General features: G+C 38.6%; 1 protein-coding gene across 6 annotated transcripts in view; it reads right to left on the bottom strand.

Annotated features, from left to right (window-relative positions):
* Positions 1-20,341, bottom strand: part of LOC138813031 (BEN domain-containing protein 5) — a 624,491-nt gene that overhangs the window by 335,145 nt on the left and 269,005 nt on the right. The window lies entirely within an intron of this gene.

Below are 20,341 nucleotides of genomic sequence, written 5' to 3'. Positions count from 1 at the left end.
ATAGAGGAAAGGTGATACATGGGGGAGAGTCATGCTACGGGCATGACTGTGCCCTACTTTGGGGGGAGACAACTAGAAGCCTCTAACGGGTAATGGGGAGAGGCATCTTGCTAATGTGTCCCTTGGCAACGACAGATTTTGTTTATAGAAAGTGAGAATGACAAACAGAAAGAGAATGGCAGCAGAAGGTAGATGAAAGGAAACCAGTGTTTGTAGGGAAGTTATCATGGTTCAGGCCTGTATTAGGATGTCTATATTTCTATTCCAATAACTTCACAGAGTCAGCAAATGCAGAGATTAGGGGCCCTTCCAAAGACCACACAACCAGCTAGGAGGTAAAGGCAGTATTTTGTCCAGGGTCTAGCTAATACCCTGGTCCAAATACATTTTAGTGTTCCAGTCTGATTTTTTTTTTTAAGAATTTCAACCTAACAGATGGAGACCCTCCCCATTTCCCTGGGGGCAAAACATGGATCTCATTGGAAGGATACTCCTGAATCTCCAGTTAGAATTGACCCCTGCTTTGCTTTTCTCCAGGTGACCTTATTTTGGTTGAATTTATAAGGATTTTGAGCCATGAGTTTCTGGAGGGCCCCCCTCTCTGTGTTTCAAGGGCCCAGGGTAAGGTCATCAGTCCATTTGCAGAATGAGTGAACAAATTAATGAAGAGACTGAGACCTCCCTACTTCTTTGTAGAGTCCATGACCCTCCTTACTGGAAGCCAAAGACAAAAGCAATCCTTGCAGGTTTTAGGAGAATGCATGCTGAGGGTGAGGGCTGTGCCGACGACACACAGTTCTACCATCAGAACCAAATTTACAGCAAACAGTGCACATAAACAGCACAAGCTACTCAGTTAGGCTAATTTATGTTCACACCAGGGCCATCCTGGCCCCCAATGCCCAAAGCTCTTTACAATTCCAAAATGATTAAAAGCATCACACAAACCCTATATTTTCCATTTTTATTAAAAGCACTAAAGCGGGCAGTGCTTTCTGAATGTCAATGGGGAGCTATTTCCCAATCCAGGGAGAAAAGCTTCTCCTTAGCTGGCCAAAGCAGACTTCTCTATACCCTGCCCCATGTATCCTTTTGCCTGCAAACCCCACAGTTCTGACTATTGAAACAACTCTGCTTCTTCACTCCACTCTTCCCCACGTCATGGTCTGTCCCACCAAGCTCATCTTCTTCCCCCAAATTCTTTTCAGTCAGACCCATAACCTCATTAAAGTTTTCAGATTTACTGTTTAAACTCATTATCTTGATAGCCAAAGCCCTTTCCAGAATTATGCAAAACTGCCTTTCTTATCATGAGTACCGTCAATTAGACAAAGTTGTCATATTCCCCTGATTTTTTGAAGCCTTTGTCAGATGACTTGCTTTTCTCACTTAAGATTTTACTCAATATTCTTCTAGACTCAACTTTGCAGACTGAATTCACCTTCTTTTTACTCTATAACTTTCAAGTAAACCTCATATTGAATTGTATATAATTATGTGTCAATTTCTTCCTATTCTGGGTCTGGTGCAGAGTAGGGACTTAGTGAATATATAATAAATGAGTGATCGGTCAACTCAGAATACTGAATAACTTGTCTTAACACAGGGGATGAGGGTAAGAAACTTACTCATCTAAAAAGCTAACACTACTTACTGTTTCACTGAGAACAAAAACAAAAACCCCCCACCTGAATGAATGAATGAATGAATCCGCACCTGTGTAGACATAGTTTCCCTCTCTGCATGATAGTATGGAGGGATGCTCCCTGGCCCTAAGACCAACCCTGCCCTTCCGTCACCTATCTAGAGACCTCAACTCTAAGCAATGTTGGCTTATCTTTCCTAAATCACTCAAAAATTTAATTTTGCTAGCTCAATTTTAACATATAAACTATGCTAACTTTTCCATGAAAATGTTTTGACTCTACTCTCCCTTCCCATTTCCACCATAATTTTTCTGCTTCCCTTGAAACACCGGTCTGTGTTTACGGTCTGACTCCTCTTCACTCCTTCCTGTTTCATAAAGCTTTTGTCCCTAATAGTAACCGTGCTCTTGTCACGTTGTCTGTGACCTCCGCATTCTGTCCTTGTCCTACCCAGCAGATTAGCAGTATTTTGTGTCTTCGCCCTGCATTTGGCTTCTTCCCCTTGCACCACTCTTAAAACACTTGACTTCCATGGTATAATACTCTTGCAGTTTTCTTTCTATTCAAAGGGCCTGTCCTTCTACAGCTCCCCTGCTTGTTCCTCTTTCCCACACTTTTTGTATGTGTGTATGCCAAACCTGGGGCTTGAACTCAGGGCCTGGGTGCTATCTTGAGCTTTTTTTTTTTTCACTTAAGGCTAGTGTTCAAGAGCCTCTGAACTAATGCTTCAGCTTCAACACTTGCCACATGCTGTCCTTTTAGGATTATTCACAACACCACGTTTAGAGTGGCTGTAATGAAACTAAGTAAGAGAGCTCCAAAACCTCAAATGGCTCTTGATGTGCTCTGAAGTCTTGGATTCTCACAAAATTCTTGTGTTAAAATTCCTTAAGTTGTGCACTGATGGCTTCCACCTGTAATCCTAGCTACTCAGGAGGCTGAGATCTGAGGATTGGGCTTCGAAGCCAGCCCAGGCAGGAAAGTCCATGAGACTCTTACCTCCAATTAATCACCAGAAAACCAGAATGGTGCTGTGGCCCAAAGTGGTAGAGCATTCGCCTCGGGAACAAAAGAAGGGCAGGGACAGGAGCCTAAGCCCTGAGTTCAAGCCTCAGGACTTGCAACAACAGCAACAACAAAATTTCTAACCTTTAATGTGATAAAATTAAGAGTTGGGATTTTGGAATGTGATTAGATCATAAGGACAGAGGCTTCATGTGTGGGGTTAGTGTCCCTATAATAAGACTAAGAGAAAGCCAGCTAGTCTCATGAAGACAGAGAGACAAGATTTTCATCTATTGAAAGGACCTTGTATCTGCTGGTGCACTGACCTTGGATTTCTCCACTCTTCAGAAATGTGAGAAATAAGCCTGGTGCCAATGGCACACACCTGTAATCCTAGCTACTCAGGAGGCTGAGATCTGAGGTTCAAAGTTCACAGTCAGCCTGGTCAGTACAGTCTATGAGATTCTTATCTCAAATTAAGCATGAAAAAAGCTGGAAAGAGAGCTGTAGCTTAAGTAGTAAAGAAAACAAAGAAAGAAAGAAAGAAAGAAAGAAAGAAAGAAAGAAAGAAAGAAAGAAAGAAAGAAAGAAAGAAAGAAAGAAAGAAAGAAAGAAAGGAAAGAAAGGAAGGAAAGAAAGAAGGAAAGAAAGAAAGAAAGAAAGAAAGAAAGAAAGAAAGAAAGAAAGAAAGAAAGAAAGAAAGAAAGAAAGGAAGGAAGGAAGGAAGGAAGGAAGGAAGAAGAAAAGAAAGAAAGAAAGAAAAGAGAGAGAAGGAAGGAAGGGAGGGAGGAAAAAGGGAGGAAGGAAGGAAGGAGGGAAGGAAGAAAGGAAGGAAGGAAGGAAGGAAAGAAGAAAGAAAGAAAGAAAGAAAGGAAGGAAGGAAGGAAGGAAGGAAGGAAGGAAGGAAGGAAGGAAGGAAGAAAGAAAGGAAAGAAGGAAGGAAGGAAGAAGAAAAGAAAGAAAGAGAAAGAAAGAAAGAAAAGAGAGAGAAGGAAGGAAAGGAGGGAGGGAGGAAAAAGGGAGGAAGGAAGGAAGAAAGGAAGAAGGGAGGAAGGAAGGAGGGAAGGAAGGAGGAAGAAGGGAAGGAAGGAAGGAAGGAAGGAAGGAAGGAAGAAAAGGGAGAAGGAAGGAAAGGGAGGAAGAAAGGTAGCGTGAGAAATAAATATTTATTGTTTAAGGGCTTCCCAGTTTATGATATTTTGTTATAGCATCCCGAATACACTAAGATAGGTATCATCTCACTCTTGTAAAAACAAAACCCTTATAATGTCTGTAACTGTTCTGTTTAACTGACCTGTCTTCCTCTCTGTCACCCCATGTAAGCTACTTGCTTCCCTGCTGTTCCTGGAGCATGTCAGCCATGATCCACTTTAACTGCTGTGCCTGTGGTTTCCCTTTGCTTAAGACACTCATCACTCAGATAGTCATATCCTACTTCCATTCTCTTCATAGTGATGGCTTCCTAACCTCCCTGTTTAGTATTTAATCCAGCCCTCTCCCTGACTCCCCTGTCTCTTCCTACCCATATGCCAATTGCTTATTTTTTTTCTCTGTAGCACTTTACCATAACCACTGTCAGGGCTTACATTTTATTTTAAACACATGCATTCATTAATAGTTTTTGCTTTCACTCTTAGCAGGTATCCTGGTTTGGATGATAAATTACATAATCAATTGCACTTCATCACCTCACATATGAAATATTTCATTTATTTTGCTCTGTATTATTCCCTTTTTAGAATACAAATGAGCACTTCGAAGGTCGGGAGTTTTATGTGTTATGTTCCTTTCTTTACCTCCAGTACCCAGAACAGTGTCTGGAATACAGTAATTACTCAATAAGTATTTGTAGGATGAATGAAGTTAAACATGTTTCAGTAACATTAGGGGTAGCTATGTCCCTGGTTATTTTTCTTTTAAAAGGATAAGAATTTAGTCTCAGACTCAGGGCAATGTTCATAATTCAGGGAAGAAGTTTACTTTATTCCCAAGTCTTATTAGCCCTTCAAATCTAAGAATCAAATCTATGAATCAAAGAGAAAGGTACATTTGTAAAATGGTTGCCATCTTAGAAAGGTGTCCCATCAACCTCACACTCATAGCAAGTAGATTAGTGCTTGGGACAGCCTCCTAGCACAAATGAAGGCATTCTGTAGATGTAAACACTTAAATGTAAATACAAATCCCTGCCCTTTCTAAGGCATAATGACTGTGTTCAGTGTCGAGGGAGAAAAACACACATTATCCAGGCGGCAGTTTTCGGACGCATGCCTGTGACATTATCTCTAATCATATACAGCCTATTTAATATCCGCTTTTTGGGGAGCTTTACAACTTATAATTATTGCCAGCAGGAATAAAGAAAAAAAAAGAGAGAAAGTGTAGGAAGGGAGGGGTAGTTAGGAGGGAAAACTTCCTGAGAGCAATAACTGTGAGAAATTTAGGCGCAAGCTTATTAGAAGATATTAGAAACTACATTTGGATTAAAGCTAAGAAAAATAAACTGAATAAAAGCTATGCAATCCAGGAAGGTCTTAGAAGATTTTTCCGATTGTCTGATTACCTTGTGTGTCTTTGACACTGAAAAGAAGTTAGTGGAGTTATGAAGGGTGGCAGATTTAGAGTCCAAACTAGATCTTTTATAAATCCATATGGAGCTCAGAAAGTCCTCCAAGGCAGATGGTTAAATTCATTCATTTTTTTAAAGAGGTGAAGGACCTTGAATGTCAAAGACTCAAATTCAAGCCTCTCAATTAGAAGGATAGCGAAGTCCTCAGAAGAAAGGAATCATAAGGGTCCCTTCTTATACTGGAGTCTTAAAATGGGAGTGATTTCCTCTGGGCTTCAGACTGGGGCCAGAGTGTAGCAGGTATATGTGTATGGTGAACTCTTTCATGCCTAATAAGAGAGCTGAGTCTTAATAAAATGCAAGGTTATAAAGAGCATCAAGCTTTACTTCTGTCTTCTGTCCCACCATGAACCTACTCACACTCAGAGTACACGAGGAGAGACTGGTTAAGCCTCAGAGCTTTGGTGTCAGGCTAACCTTTGCTATTTTCCAGAACTTTCTTTACTTCTTATAAAGCTTTTTAGTCTCAACTTTCTGTTAGGTAAAAATCCCTATAGGAATTGTACAATTCTGTGGGATCCTGGTAAGGATTAAGTAATATACTGCTTTAAAGTACACTCAGATAATTTATTTGGTTAGGAATTTGTGTATATGTTCTTGTATTTTTCTTTCATCTTAGATTCCAAACTATAGTTGAGCTACCAGCCCTTGTTTCAGTGGGGCTAGGGGGCTTTTGAAGGAGAGGTGTCAGAAGCTGCTTGGAGTCAGTGGTGTTTTTGTGGTTTTGTGCTTTTTTTTTTTTTTTTTTTTGTCGGCCGTGGGGCTTGAACTCTGGGCCTGGGCGCTGTCCCTCAGCTCTTCAGCTCAAGGCGAGCACTCAACCACTTGAGCCACAGCACCACTTTTTGTGATTTTGTGAAGGCAAAGTTATATCCACCGAGGAGACTATGGCTGTGGTCATACTTGAGGAGGAAAAGAATAGAAGAGAATATAGGTTTTACACCTTGCCCCAGCAAAAATGAAGTCTAAAATAAATGACCACATACTTGTCTGATACCGGGGCTGCTCAGGCAGTAGGCCTGTCTGTTTCAATGGTGGCTTTCACCACAACAGAGTTTCTGGAGGCAAAGGAGAGGCTATGCCAACCAGCATGTATATAGTCTCACACTATTTTGCACTAAACATTTGTTCTTCCTCCTAATTCATAGGCCTGAAATAAATTCATATGCCCTCGATGTGATGGCATTAGGAAAGTGGGCCTTTGGGGGACAATTAGAAAGCACTAAGGGTGGAATCCTCTTGAACTGGATTAGTATCCTTATCAAAAGAACCCCAGAGAGCTATCTAGACCTCTTCCTACTATGTGAGGATATTATGAAAAATCTGAAATGGTAAGGAGAGTCCTTACCACAATTCAACCTGATCTCATATTTTTTAGCCTGCAGAACTGTGCGAAGTGATTTTCTATTGTTTATAGGACACCCAGTCTAGGCTACTTTGTTATAGCAGCTCAAATGTACTGAAACAGTCACCTAAGCTTTTCAGTGTTAAAACTGAAGATCAAGATGAGAAGGGACATGTTCCAAGTTTCTTAAGTCACAGGCTATGAAAACTTTAAATGTTAGAGATTATTAAGAGGCTGATTTGAGATAAAAAAAAAAAGACACTTGAAGAGCTTTAACATTTTTCAGTTAACTTAAAAATGTGAAAATCCTCTGACCCAGCAACTCCACATTTAGGAAATTAGCTTAATGAAGTGCTTAATATTTGGCTAAGAGGAAATTTATCAAAGCATTATTAACAATGACAGTCCTAATAGTTGCCATAAACTAAACATTTACTTCATATCAGATATTGTACTGGATGCTTTGCATATATTCTCATTTACTCTTCAAAACAACATTTCTTTCAAGATTAAAAAAACTAATATTTAGAGGGGTTAATTCATCTGCCCAAGAACATACAACTCAACTAATTAACATGAAAAACCTGAGTTGGATTCCAAGACTGAAGCTCTTACATTATTCTTTCTGTTTAGTTATAAATTCATTTTCAGGGCTCTCAGTGGAAGGGCCAATAATTTAGAATCAGGTACCTATATACAATAAAATGCAATAAGTCATTATGCTTTATATTATAGATAAATATTTAATGGTAAAAGGTTGGCTATGAAAGATTACTGTGTAGTCATGTAGTACACTGTTACAGTGGATATATAACTGTAAAAGTACTAATTTCATTTGTAGTAAATTAGACAATGGGAAAGTGTTGATTTTTCTTCCTTTATAATTTTTTTCCAATGAATAAGGAATAAATTTAATTTGAAGAAAAGATAGGCTTGATTTTATAATAAAGAGGTTTTCAGCAAGACAGGAGAGAGAGGATTTCCTGTGGAGAAAAAAATTTAAAACTTTATCTTCACCTTGAATTTGTGCTGAAGCACATTAGTTGTTACTTCTCCAGAAAAATCCACCCACCTGTATGGAATGTAGAAATCAGCATCTCGCTAGCAACAATGGCTACTTATTACACTATGCACAAGTACCTGGATAGTTAAGGGGGTTTTGGCACCTGATGCCAGAGGGATTTGGGGGACTCTGCTTCTATCCTGTGGCTAAAGAAATCTAATCATAATATTCTGCCATTTTCTTTTTCTTCTTCCTTCCCCTAAAGATGCGACAGGTAAAACTTCTGATTGAATTCTATCTTGATTTCATTAAATATTCATAAAGGCCAATTAGAACAGGAGAGAAAGAGGCCATGAGGCAGCCACTTCCATCATCCTGTCAAAGGCTGGCGGCTGACCGTCAGGCATGGACCAGCCAGTGGTCAATATGATCATGATCTTTTTGCAACTCTTCCTCCAGGGTCACTTCCCACTGTCCCAGCAAGGGACTCACAACCAGCAGGGAATGAGAGGTAGGGGTAGGTGAAGAGAGACAGCTTCTGATTCTGTCAGCAAGGTGCTCAGTGCAGAGAATGCAAAACGCACATGCTGGGAAATATCCTCAATCACGGCTGGAATGGAAATCTTTCCCTAATGAGAGATGACGATGAGAAAAAGCTGATTACACTGAAGAAAAACTGCTTAAAATTCATAATCAATCAAGCAAGTTGATTTTAACCTTTTGTAACTAAGCCACCTGGTTTTATTGTCCAACTGGAGTTCATTTCCTCCTGTCTTGTTTCCCTCACCTTCCTCAGATTCTAGATGCTAGTAGAGATTCTAAGAAAGACTAAAGCCACTGAAAACTATTATAAATATACAGGCAGCAGAAGTCCAGAGTTCTAGGTTTAAGACTGGTTTTGCTGTCTCAAGCTGTATGATATTGGACTGAAGTACTTATACTATTTTCATGTTGCAGATTATATATTTAAAAGTAGCAAGGATTATGTCATTAACAACATCATCTTTCTTACCTCACTGGGTTCTTAGGAGAATAAATAAAGAAAAGGATATAAAAATGCCTTGAGAATGGGAACGCATTTCCTTATTATTATATACCTCCTTTCCATTTCCAGTCCCATTTTCTCCTTCTAAATTACACTTCATGCAGGTCCACAAAGATCCTCTGAAAACCTGGATCTGACCCTGCCATTTTCTATTTAACTCTTCCCATGATGCCTTTGACATCGTCTATATTGTAAGCCTGGCATTCAGGAATCTTTGCAATTTTGAGTATTTGTCTTTAATTCCCAGTGTTTCCATTTCAATTCATAAAAATGAAAAAAAGAAAAAAAAACTAATACCTTGGAAGAAAAAACTAATACTAGATCACTAGAATTCACATTCCTAATGTAATTACCATAATTCCTGGCACATCATATATAAATGATGGTGGTATAACTATGTTTATTGTGACATTATTTACCATAGCTAAGATATGGAACCAACCCAGATGCCCCTCGGTAGATGAATGGATCAAGAAAATGTAATACACACACACACACACACACACACACACACACACACACACACACACACACACACACACACACACACACACACACACACACACACACACACACACACACACACACACACACACACACACACACACACACACACACACACACACACTGGAATTCTATGCTTCCATAAGAAAGTATGACACTGCCCCATTTGTAAGGAAATGGAAAGACTTAGAAAAAATCATATTAAGTGAAGTAAGCCAGACCCAAAGAAACATAGGTCCCATGGCTTCCCTTATTTGCAATAATTAGTATATGTCTAGGATAATCTTAGCATATGAGCAGAATAGCTCAATAGCTACGTACATATGACCATATAAGATTATGCTAAGCAAAATGAACTCGGAGACATGGGCACAAGAGGTTTTTCCTTTAGTATTGTTTTTGATGTTCTATGTGATTTCTTGTTTCTTTTGTATGTTCTTCACCCTATGGTATATCCCCTGTTGTCAGTGTATTTGATTTTGGTACCCTGGTACTGTATATACATTTTTCTAAATTAGGGAAGGGAAGGGGAACAACAGAATGGTGAGGAAAAGGACAAGGGGGAAATCAATGCAATAGCAATATCCACAAGACAGTATGTTGGAAATACAACTTGGGGGGGGGGATTGGAAGGGAGGAAAAGTAGGAGAAAAATGAGGGAAGGGGTAACAAGTATGACAAGAAATGTACTTATTACCTTATTTATGTAACTGTAACTGCTCTGTAAATTACCTTGACAATAAAAAACGATTTGACTTAGCTCCCACAATAAAAATATACTATGTTTAGTAAATTATTATGCTATTAAGTTTTGCAACAACTCTGAAATATGGGTAGAGAAGAAATCATTGTTACCCTGATTTTAAAAATGAGATACAAGGAAAACAGAGTGGTAGAGACCTTTGGTTACACAAATTTCACAGTTAGAATCCCAAGAGTAAAATCTGGAGGTGGGGGCTTCAGTGGGAAGAAAAGAAAAAGCAGGTTTGGCTACTTGATTGTATTAGCACAATATGATTCTTTTTGGATATTCTTATGCAGTATCTAAAAGATATAAAATTCAGTTTTTTTCTAATATGATTACAAGGCCTATGCCATAGTAGTAGGTGGTCCAAATTCTCTTGCCTCATTTCAGACTAGTGGGAAATTAAATGTAGCAAAGAGAGATTCAGTGATGCAAGAGTTGCTTGAATAAAAAGGGAAGATGAAATTCCTAAACAATAACTTAATATTGTTTTGTTTTCTCTTATCTTCTCCTCTGGGCCTATTTCAAGGCAGTGAAGAGATATTGAATGGAAATGCATGAACTGTTACAAATAAATGTATTATTTAAAGATGATTTCCTCAAAACATCAGACTCCATATGGGGTGCCATGGGCACAGTCAAGAAACCTGGATACAGATTCCCTTGACTTAATCTTGTCTTTTCTAGTCTCCTTGCTCCCAAAGTAAGACTTGTTCCAAGCCCTAAAACCCCCTCCTTGATATAAAAGTCACGGTGAGCATGCCAAAATTTCTACTTCATTTAATCATCAATGAATATTTATTAGGCACCTACTATGTGCCAAGTGTTTTGTTACAATACCCACAAACAAATAAACAAAAAACAACACAGGCTCATTCCTCATACAGCATTTATAGTCTATTGGGAGAAAAGAAAATTTAAAGTAATCATATTTATTTTAAATCAAAATATAAAATATTCATACTTATGACTTTATTTTTTAATAACTGTGTTGAATTTAAAAAACACTCTGGGAGGTAAGAACTATTTATCATGAGGCTCTGATGTAGCTGGAGGGCAGAATGGGAAAATCTTCTGAGAGGAGGAGTCATTTGGGCTGAGAGGCCTTTGGAATAAAGAAGGCAGAAGAGATGTGAGTAGACTTGGGAGAGTGCTCCCATCAGAGGGGATAACATGGAGAAAGTGTCTGAGGTAAGAGGGAGCAGTGCCTTAGTGAAGGAACTTAAGAACCAAAGTCCCTGGAGTGCAAACTCAGAAAGATGAGGCTAGGTGTGGAGGGGAGGGGCTGGATGCCCCAAGCATATAGATCTGGGAATATAATCTGAAACAAGTTATTATGAATATGAAGCTATCAAACTATTTAAAAAGGGAATAGGCATAATGAGATTTGTATTGCAAGAAATTTCTAACTTTTAGAAGGCTTGCTATAAAAATTTCATACTTGTTAGTCATCAGTGGCTCATACCTATAATCCTAGTTACTCAGAAGGTTGAGATGTGGAAATGTCGGTTCAAAGCCAGCCTGGGCAGACAAATCCAAGAGACTCTTTCTCCTCTTAACTAGCAAAATGTTGGAAGTAGAAATATGGCTCTTGTGACTGAGTGATAGCTCCTGCATAAAACACAGAGCAAGAGCAGGATGCCAGGAGTCCAAGCCCCGTACCAACATGTACTCAAATTCTCTAATTCTCTCTCTCTCTCTCTCTCTCTCTCTCTCTCTCTCTCTCTCTCTCTCTCTCTCTCTCTCTCTCTCTCTCTCTCTCTCTTTCTCTCTCTCCTTCCCCCCCCCTCTCACACACAAAGGCATACACCAAATGAAAATGCAAAAGTTCTAGAATACCTAAAATAACCAAAAAAAGTGAAATACTGGCACTACTTCATTTTAAGACTTATTATAAACTTACAGTAATCAAGACAATGTGGTTTTGGCATAATCAGATACATGGAACAAGCATAGTCCAGAAATAGACCAAGACACAGATACTTTTTTAACAAAGATGTGAAAGCAATTCACTCACAAAATAGCAGTCTTTTCAACAAATGAAGTTGAGACAATTGGTTACCCATATAGAGGGAAAATTTTGACCCATGCCTCACATTACCTTAGAAAATAAATTTAAGTGGCTCACAGACCTAAATGTAAAGCCTGAAACTAGAAGGAAGTATAGCCCTTTATAACACAGAATTAGTAAAAAAAAAATATTAGATATAACACTACACATGTGTATGATTCACAAAAACAAATTGATAATTAGGCTTGATTAACATTTTTAAATTTCACATTGAAGGAACTGCTAAAGAATTAGAAGACAAACCATAATCTGGGAGAAAAACTTTGCAAAGAATATATTTAAATCCAGAACATTAATATAGCGTACTCTATATTCTCAGGACTCAGTGTAGGTTGAGAGTTTCTTATCCACAATGTTTGGAGATAGAGTGTTTTGATACTCATAATGTTTCAGATTTGGATCACTTTGCATTTGCAGTAATGGTTTCATGGTTGTATACATAGGGGAATTCAGATCAAACTGTATATTTAAATATGTACATTTTATTGAATATCAATTATATCTCAACTTCTCAACTTTTTAATAAAACAATGAGCTAATTGTAATAGGAAAAATCAGTATGGAATATATATATATATATGCACACACACATATGGTAGTTATGGAGGAGAAGAGTTTAGGGTGAATAGTTAGAAATCCAGGAGAAAAATAGTGAAACTTTAGAAAAAAGATGGATTGTATTAATAAATTGACATGTTGAATTGAAATCTCTTAGCTACTTAAAACTAATAATTAAAAAAAACAACAAACCCAAGCTGGGTGCTGGTGGCTCATGTCTATAATCCTAGCTACTCAGGAGGCTGAGATCTGAGGATTATGGTTCAAAGCCAGCCTGGTCAGGAAAGTCTGTTAGACTCTTATCTCCAATTAACCACCAGAAAACTGGAAGTGGCACTGTGGCTTAAGTGGTAGAGCACTTGCCTTGAGCTGAAGAGCTCGGGGATAGCACCCAGGCCTAGAGTTCAAGCCCCGAGACCAACAAAAACAAAACAAAATAAAACCTAAACAAACCCAAACATACAAACAAGACAAAAATAACCAAGAACAATAAACAAAAAGAATGAAAAAAAACAGACAAAAAAGATAGTAAGAAGATGTATTTAAAGCATGAGTCCAAAAGAAAAGGATAGGAGAACAACTGAATGGAAAAGAGGGAAATGGGATATATGAGGGTTAAGGATGATGTCTAGAGTTTTGGATTGAGATTAAGTGAGATGCACAGTTGACTCTCCATATTTTCACATTGAACCAACAGCAGATTTAAAGTGTTGAAGGAAAACAATTGTTTATTGAACATATGCTTTTTACCTTGTCATGACTACCTAACAACTATTTACAAAGCATTTACATTGTACTAGGTTATGTAAATAGGTTACGGGCAAAGAACCCATTTTTAGTTAATGGACTTGAACACTCTCAAATTTTGATATCTGGAATCTGACATTGAGGTTTAATGGTATTCATGGACACTATAAGAAGCCCTTATCTCCTCTTTCATCGTCATCTCCAGCTCACCATTCCATCACCTCTTCTTTGGCACAGACCTAATCATCTCTTGCCTACGTCATGTAGTAGCTTTTTCCTAAGCTTCTCACATTCAGGCTTGCCTTCTGCACTTGATCCTTTATACTTGACACTGAAGAATGCTTCCTAGATGCCCACATTCATTCCCATGACTCTCTATGGTTCTTTCTTTTTTCAGCCTGCATTTACGTTCTTTTTTTTTTTCTTAATGTTTATTGTAAAGGTGATGTACAGAGAGGTTACAATTACGTGCCAGGCATTGCTACATTTCTTTACATAAGTCAGATATTGATAGTCATCTCCTCCTCCTCCTCCTCCTCCTCCTCCTCCTCCTCCTCCTCCTCCTCCTCCTCCTCCTCCTCCTCCTCCTTTTCTTCTTCTTCTGCTGTCGTGGGGCTTGAACTCTGGGCCTAGGTGCTGTCTGTACACCCTTCAGCTCAAAGCCAGGGCTCTACCACTAGAGCCACAGCGCCACTTCCGGTTTTCTGGTGGCTTATTGGAGATAAAAGTCTCATGGGGACTTTCCTGCTCAGGCTGGCTTTGAACCATGATCCTCAGATCTCAGCCTCCTCTTTTTGAACAGTGTCACTCCCTCATTTTCTAGTTCATTTCCAACGTAGTGTCTGGTGAGTATTACTGAATTAGTTCACCCTTTGTACCACTATTTCTGTGCTTAGTGTAAAGTGCAAAATCTGTAGCCTGTCACCACTAAAGTCTTTGGTGACTTGGCTTTTCATATCATCTGTAGCCATCCAGCTTTGCCTGTCAACACCTGGACTTGGCTCCAGACATACTAAAGTATTTGTAGCCTCTATGAATGTTTCTAATCTCCTCATTTGTGTGTAAATTGACCTCTCTGCCTTCCACTCACTTCCCAAAGAGGCATCCAAGGCTCAGTTTTTGGTGTCTTCCAGATGTTCTTTCAGCATTTTGTGATTTATTTTATATTTGGACCATGTGCATATATTACATGCTTGCATGCACACATGGGGGTCTGTATACTGTGGCCGAAATTTGGTTGAGGTTCTGATTTGTTCCCCATTCTTAGGCTCTTTCGCTTGGGTTTCCATCAAAAACTCTCCCTTCTATCCCTCCTCCAAGTCTGAGGATCGATTTGTTCCTTCCAGATCCTTCCTAGGAGTCTGAATCCTGATCAGCATCTTGTGTTGCCAAGAACTAACAAGTAACTAAGATATATTTGTGGAATATAGTACAACCACAGCATTGGCCTTTAGGTTTTATTTCTAGTGAGCAATGTTGCTGGTGCTAACCAACTTTTGGCTAGATTGGTCTGATTCCCCAGTCACTGGGCTCTACCCACTTTGGAAAACTCCTTATTTTCATTTTGTAGATTTGTGGCTCAGCTCAACAGGGGACTTAATCTTTGCAGATCAATGTGGCTAAGTCATTTGGTCTTTTGGGTCAACATTTGTTCTGCTTCTATAGGCATGCCTTAGATATTCCTCTACCTTTCATGCCTACCTTGTATCACATTCTTTCCTTTCTTGAGTATCGGTGGAGTTAAACTTGTACTTGGAAATGGGGAGCTGAAAGAAGATGATAGGAGTTGCTGGCAGGAGGCTGCAGACATGCCACCAAACAAGTTATTTCCATTCCCCGATTCTTAGTTTCCTCATCTATAAAATAATGTCTAAAGATCTTTTCATTTTAATTTCTGAGATTGGAATGAAGTAAGTGACAGGAAAGTGAAGGTGAGTAGGCTGTAAATGACGAAGAGCTAAACACCTGAAAGAAAATATTTAACACTGATAAAACTGTCTCAATTATTGCTTGGCTAATTAACTTCTCTACAAAGGAAATGACTATGGTTGTGTTTAAATGTGCCTGATAGGTTGCCATCATGACTCAAAGTGTAGCATTTGAATTTAAAGCTGCATGGGTGTCTTGAATTATAACACAAGTAGTATGTCAACTGTTTACTTGACAGAGAGTAAATGTCTGAGATATAAAGCACTTATCTTCCTAAGGACTCAGTTTTGGCACTGTCTGCACATATTTAAATATCAGTTTAATCTGTTTCTGGATGTGTAAACTAGGGGAAATAACCTTCCTATGTCTCTGTTTCCTAATCCATAAAATTGGAATAGAATAAAAAAAACCTATTCCATAAAGCAGCTAGCAAGTGTTCGTATGAGGTAAGGATCAGTAAATATTAGCAATAAATATTCTTAACCACAGAGACCAGGGACTAGTATTATTTTTTTTGAAGAAAGGTGGAATTACCAAGATAGGAAACCCAATACAATAGTTATTTCCAAACCTACTAGTTCTGTGTTGTAGCTTTCATGGGCTCATGTTTCTTCCACACTGTCATAAGCAGGAGTAGTGGACTCAGCCCACAGTGGCCAGGCATGTGACTATTTCCAATAATAAATGTGATCAAATTCCCAGAAGGATTTCCTGTTTCAAAATTATAATTATAATCCAATGGCTTAATTTAATTAGACACTTCAATCTACCCAAAGGGCTGATGCAGAAGAAACTAGGCAATCATGAGTCTAAGTGACTAACAAGGAATCTTTAGGAAGTAAAAAATATAAATTTGTGGGATATTCAGTTGCTAAATATCCCTATCTTTTTTAAGGGTCCTTAATCTTTAGAGTCTTTCATCCCACCAGTCACCTGTTAAAGACTGAGAGCAAGAGGGAAGCAAAAGGCTTAGTGCTCCCAAGAAGTGCATCTCAATGCTTACAGGCCTTCTATTTTTGCATTTGCCACTTATGGTAAAATTCAGGGACATAAATATTGCAACAATGTTTGGTAACAAATTTAGTGTGCTGCAATGTCTTTAAAATATAGCCTGCCAAAATAATATAAAAATGATTGAGAACAAATACAAATTTAGTGGCAATTAAAACCACAGCTATAATAAATAACAAGGAATTAAGATGTGGAATCAGCGTATTTTTTTTTTTTTTTGGGTCCGGTCGTGGGGCCTGGGCCTGGGCGCTGTCTCTCAGCTCTCCAGCTCAAGGCTAGCGCTCTACCACTTGATCCACAGTGCCACTTCCGGCTTTTTTCTTTTTGCTTATGTGGTGCTGAGGAATCGAACCCAGGGCCTCATGCATGCAAGGCAAGCACTCTACCACTGAGCCACCTTCCCAGCCCCTCAGCGTATTTTTTATATAGATGGCTTTTAGAACTGAGAAAAATAATAACAGCTATCCTTTATCTGATCTTAGCATTTCACATCAACTTTAGCATCTTAAGGACCATTTGATATGAGTATTAGAATCAGCCCCTTTTCATAAATGGGAAAACTAATACTTAGGGTGGTTAGGTAATTTGCATAAGTCTAACTCCAATAGCTGTAACTTTCAGGCCTACATATAAGGACTGTACCCGTGATTGAGATCCATTCTAAATGTACCCTCAAACTGGGCATGGCAATAGCAAACAATTACTCAGGCCCTTCAGTTTTCACTTTATAATAATAACTAGTAGTATCTATTCATTTGAAAAATAGTGAATTACAACTTACTAGGCACCAGACATCCTTACTTCTGCCCTCATAAAGCTTGTTTCTAATTGAGTAAAGTAAATAATAAATAAAACAGTGTACCTCCTATTGTAAAACAGTGTACCTCCTATGCCATGGAAACAAATTAAATTCAGAAGATAATGGGTATTTAGAGGCAAACAGAAAATTTTAGATAGGATAACCAGGAGGAGAGGAGAGAAAACCATTGAGATATTATGTATGTTAATATTATGTAATAAACTTATTCTTTCTGTTTGCCTGTAAAAAAACAAAAACAAAGCATGTAATTTTGCCTAGAAAATCAGTTTCTGAGCTCAGAGATATTGTGAACCGATCTGGACTTTGTGCGAGGCATCATGCTAAGCAGCATGAAGGACATAGATGAAAGCCAGAGTCCCTGCCCTCAGTAAGCTTGTGTTACTGAGGGGGAAAAACCCATGAGACATTGCCAACTTATTATAACAGCTACAATAAGATTTAAAGACAGGAACGAAGTATTCTATGGAGAAAATGATTAGTGTGCATTGGGAAGGCACTGGGATTGGGGAAAGAAGACCTTAGAACTGAGACATAATCACAGGTTGGAAAAACAAATGGAACAGCATCTTCAGAGGTACAAATGTGGGATGCATAGAAAGGGGCTGACATTACAAGCAGATAGGTATAAGAAGCTACCATAAGGAGATTTTTGAGGAAGGCAAGGGGAGATAAAATTTTATCCAATTTGCTTTTTCTTGTCCCAGAAATAAATAAATAAATTCACTTGGATTAATTTGGCTTATGTGATTAGGCAGCTTAATAATATAAATTGTTTTAAGTCCATAGGGGATTGATGTGAGCTATAAGTAAATACATACTCAACCAGATGATTGAAGAAGAAAAGTTTCTGTGCCACAATAACTGCTCTACAGACTGTGTTTGAATTGAAGCTAGATCAACTGTAAAAGCCAGTCAGCCCTTCAAAGCTGTTTTGATGTCAGATGACCAGAACTGGCAATATTTACCATATCATTAAATCTTTCTGTACTTTGCTTCCCTAGTTAGACAAGATGGCTAATGTCTACACTTCCTGCTTTGAAGGGGTATGTGTGACTTCAATGTGTTCTTGGATGAAAACAAAGTACTTTGAAGGCTCTTAAGGACTTACTTCTTTACCACCAATACTCATTGTTACCACCTACATACAACTGCCCTTCCTTATTGAATTCAAGTGGAAAAAAATTAAAAAGTTAGGGAGTGGAGTAAATATTTTCTACCTAGCTGCATGCTTTGGGAAAAATCTAGAACTTTTATTTTGTTATCTGTAAGAGAGAGCCTAATACAAGATCATGATAAACCTTAAATAAAATAATTTAGTTAAAATTATATAGCTCTTAATAAATGAGCACTTCTGTCTGTTTACTTTTTGAGAGCTGTAATGAGACCCATGTTTATCTCAGAAACAGAGAAGTGAGTACAATCTATGAGGCTATGCCACTCTGGAGCAAGGCAGGGAAGAAAGGCTTGCTAGTAAGAAGCCCTGAAGGATCATATCAACTAGCCTGAAGGAAGCTCTGTTCTGCCTAATTCCTTATTCCCCAGTCTGGAGATACTTGTCCTGAAATGACCCATATTTGCAATCTTTCGGAGCCCTTTACCTTTTACAGGTCAGCATAAATAGCTTTTACTAGTGTATTATTGTGTTCTGGCCACAAGGCAGCTGCTAAGACAGAGACAAAGTTAAAATCCAGAGTAGCTCATGGCATGATGGGGTTGTACTATGAAAATTCAAGGTGCTGAGAACCCAGAGGAGAAGTACGTAATTCTGGAATCTCAGGAGAATGAATACCAGTGCTAAATCTTGAAGTATGTCAGGTCAGGAAGAAGAGAGGAAAGAGAAAATTGGTTGAGCAAAAGTATGGGGTGTTGAAAGAGCTATGTGCAAATATGTGTGTGTGTGTGTGTGTGTGTGTGTGTGTGTGTGTGTGTGTAAGCAAGATTGAAGAAAGTTGAGTTTCAAAGCTTTCCTATGACACTTCCCAGTTCCTTCTTCTCTGTACAGCCCTTATATCTAAGAGCGGCTCTCTTCTGACTCTGTGCTTTGGGGGAATGGCAGTGACTTGGCCCTGACCTTGTAAGAGAATAGCTCCCTGCCAAATTGTGATTCACTCTTCTAGACCCCCAGATGATACACTGAAATCATGCCAAATCCCAATCAATTCACAATAGGTCAACTCTCATTGGGTCACCTTGATTCATGGCCAGGCAAACTCTTCCAGATCAGTTTTTCAAAGTAGTTAACAAAGTTGCCTCTGCCAGAGGCTTGGAAAAAATATTCAACCAATGCAGCATTTCCATCTTTTCTGCATGTTAGCTCATGCCAAGTTTCTAATTTTATAGGGAAGTTGTGAATCTCCCTGAAAATAAAATAAATTCCCTATAAGGGAACTTATGGCTTTATTGCAATGGCATTTTTAGGTACACAAATGTCTTTATTCCAAGTTGTGTAGGGGTTGATGGGAGTAAGAATATTTTAGTACACTGTGAGCTAGCAATGTGCCAGGTGCTGAGCTAGGGCCTCTATTTAGGTTATCTCTTTTAATTCTCACATTGCCCTATGAATAAGAAGTGTTTTTCCCCATTGTATACTGCCTGGAAAAAATTAAAGTGCAAAGAGGCTAAATAATTTTCTCATTCTAAAACCAGAAAAGGGAAATGTTGGGAATTAAACTCAGGTGTATTACTCCAAAGTCTGTCCTCCTCAGAGCCTTAATCTTTGCATGTACAAGTAATTTCCAGACAATTCAGAAAATTCCAAACTTTTCTTACTAGTTTGGGTTATTTTTAATGTAACCTTTCTAAATCATATTTTACTCTTTCTTGTGTTCCGATTAAGGAAAAAAAAACATAAAGCAACCTTATCTTATTTACTTTTGACTCTCCACTTAACCTTCAGTCACCATGCTTCATATTATTGCTTTAAAATTGTTTTAAATTAGCCATAGGCAGTGGCGTATGTGTGCAATCCTGGCTACTTGGAAGGTGGATATCAAGGATTACAATTTGAGACTAGCTGGGACCAAAAGAAGTTTGCAAGACTCTATTTCAATCAGTGGCTCATAATTGTTATTGCAGCTTGGTGAAAAGCATAACGGCAGGGTGCTGTGGTGTGTGCTTGTTACCACCAGTGACAAGGGGAAATACAAGTAAGAGGATTGAAACCCAGGTTGGCCTGGGCAGAAAGTCAGGCCCTACCTAGAAAAGAACCAATACAAAAAGTTGCTGGAAGCATGGCTCAAGTGATAAAGTACCTGCCTTACAAGCACAAGACTGAGTTTAATCC

This window comes from Dipodomys merriami, unplaced genomic scaffold (genome assembly GCF_024711535.1).
Source record: "Dipodomys merriami isolate MVZ:Mamm:240054 unplaced genomic scaffold, mDipMer1.0.p SCAF_577, whole genome shotgun sequence".
In the NCBI taxonomy this organism is placed as follows: Eukaryota; Metazoa; Chordata; class Mammalia; order Rodentia; family Heteromyidae; genus Dipodomys; species Dipodomys merriami.
This window is presented reverse-complemented; position numbering and strand designations above follow the sequence as displayed.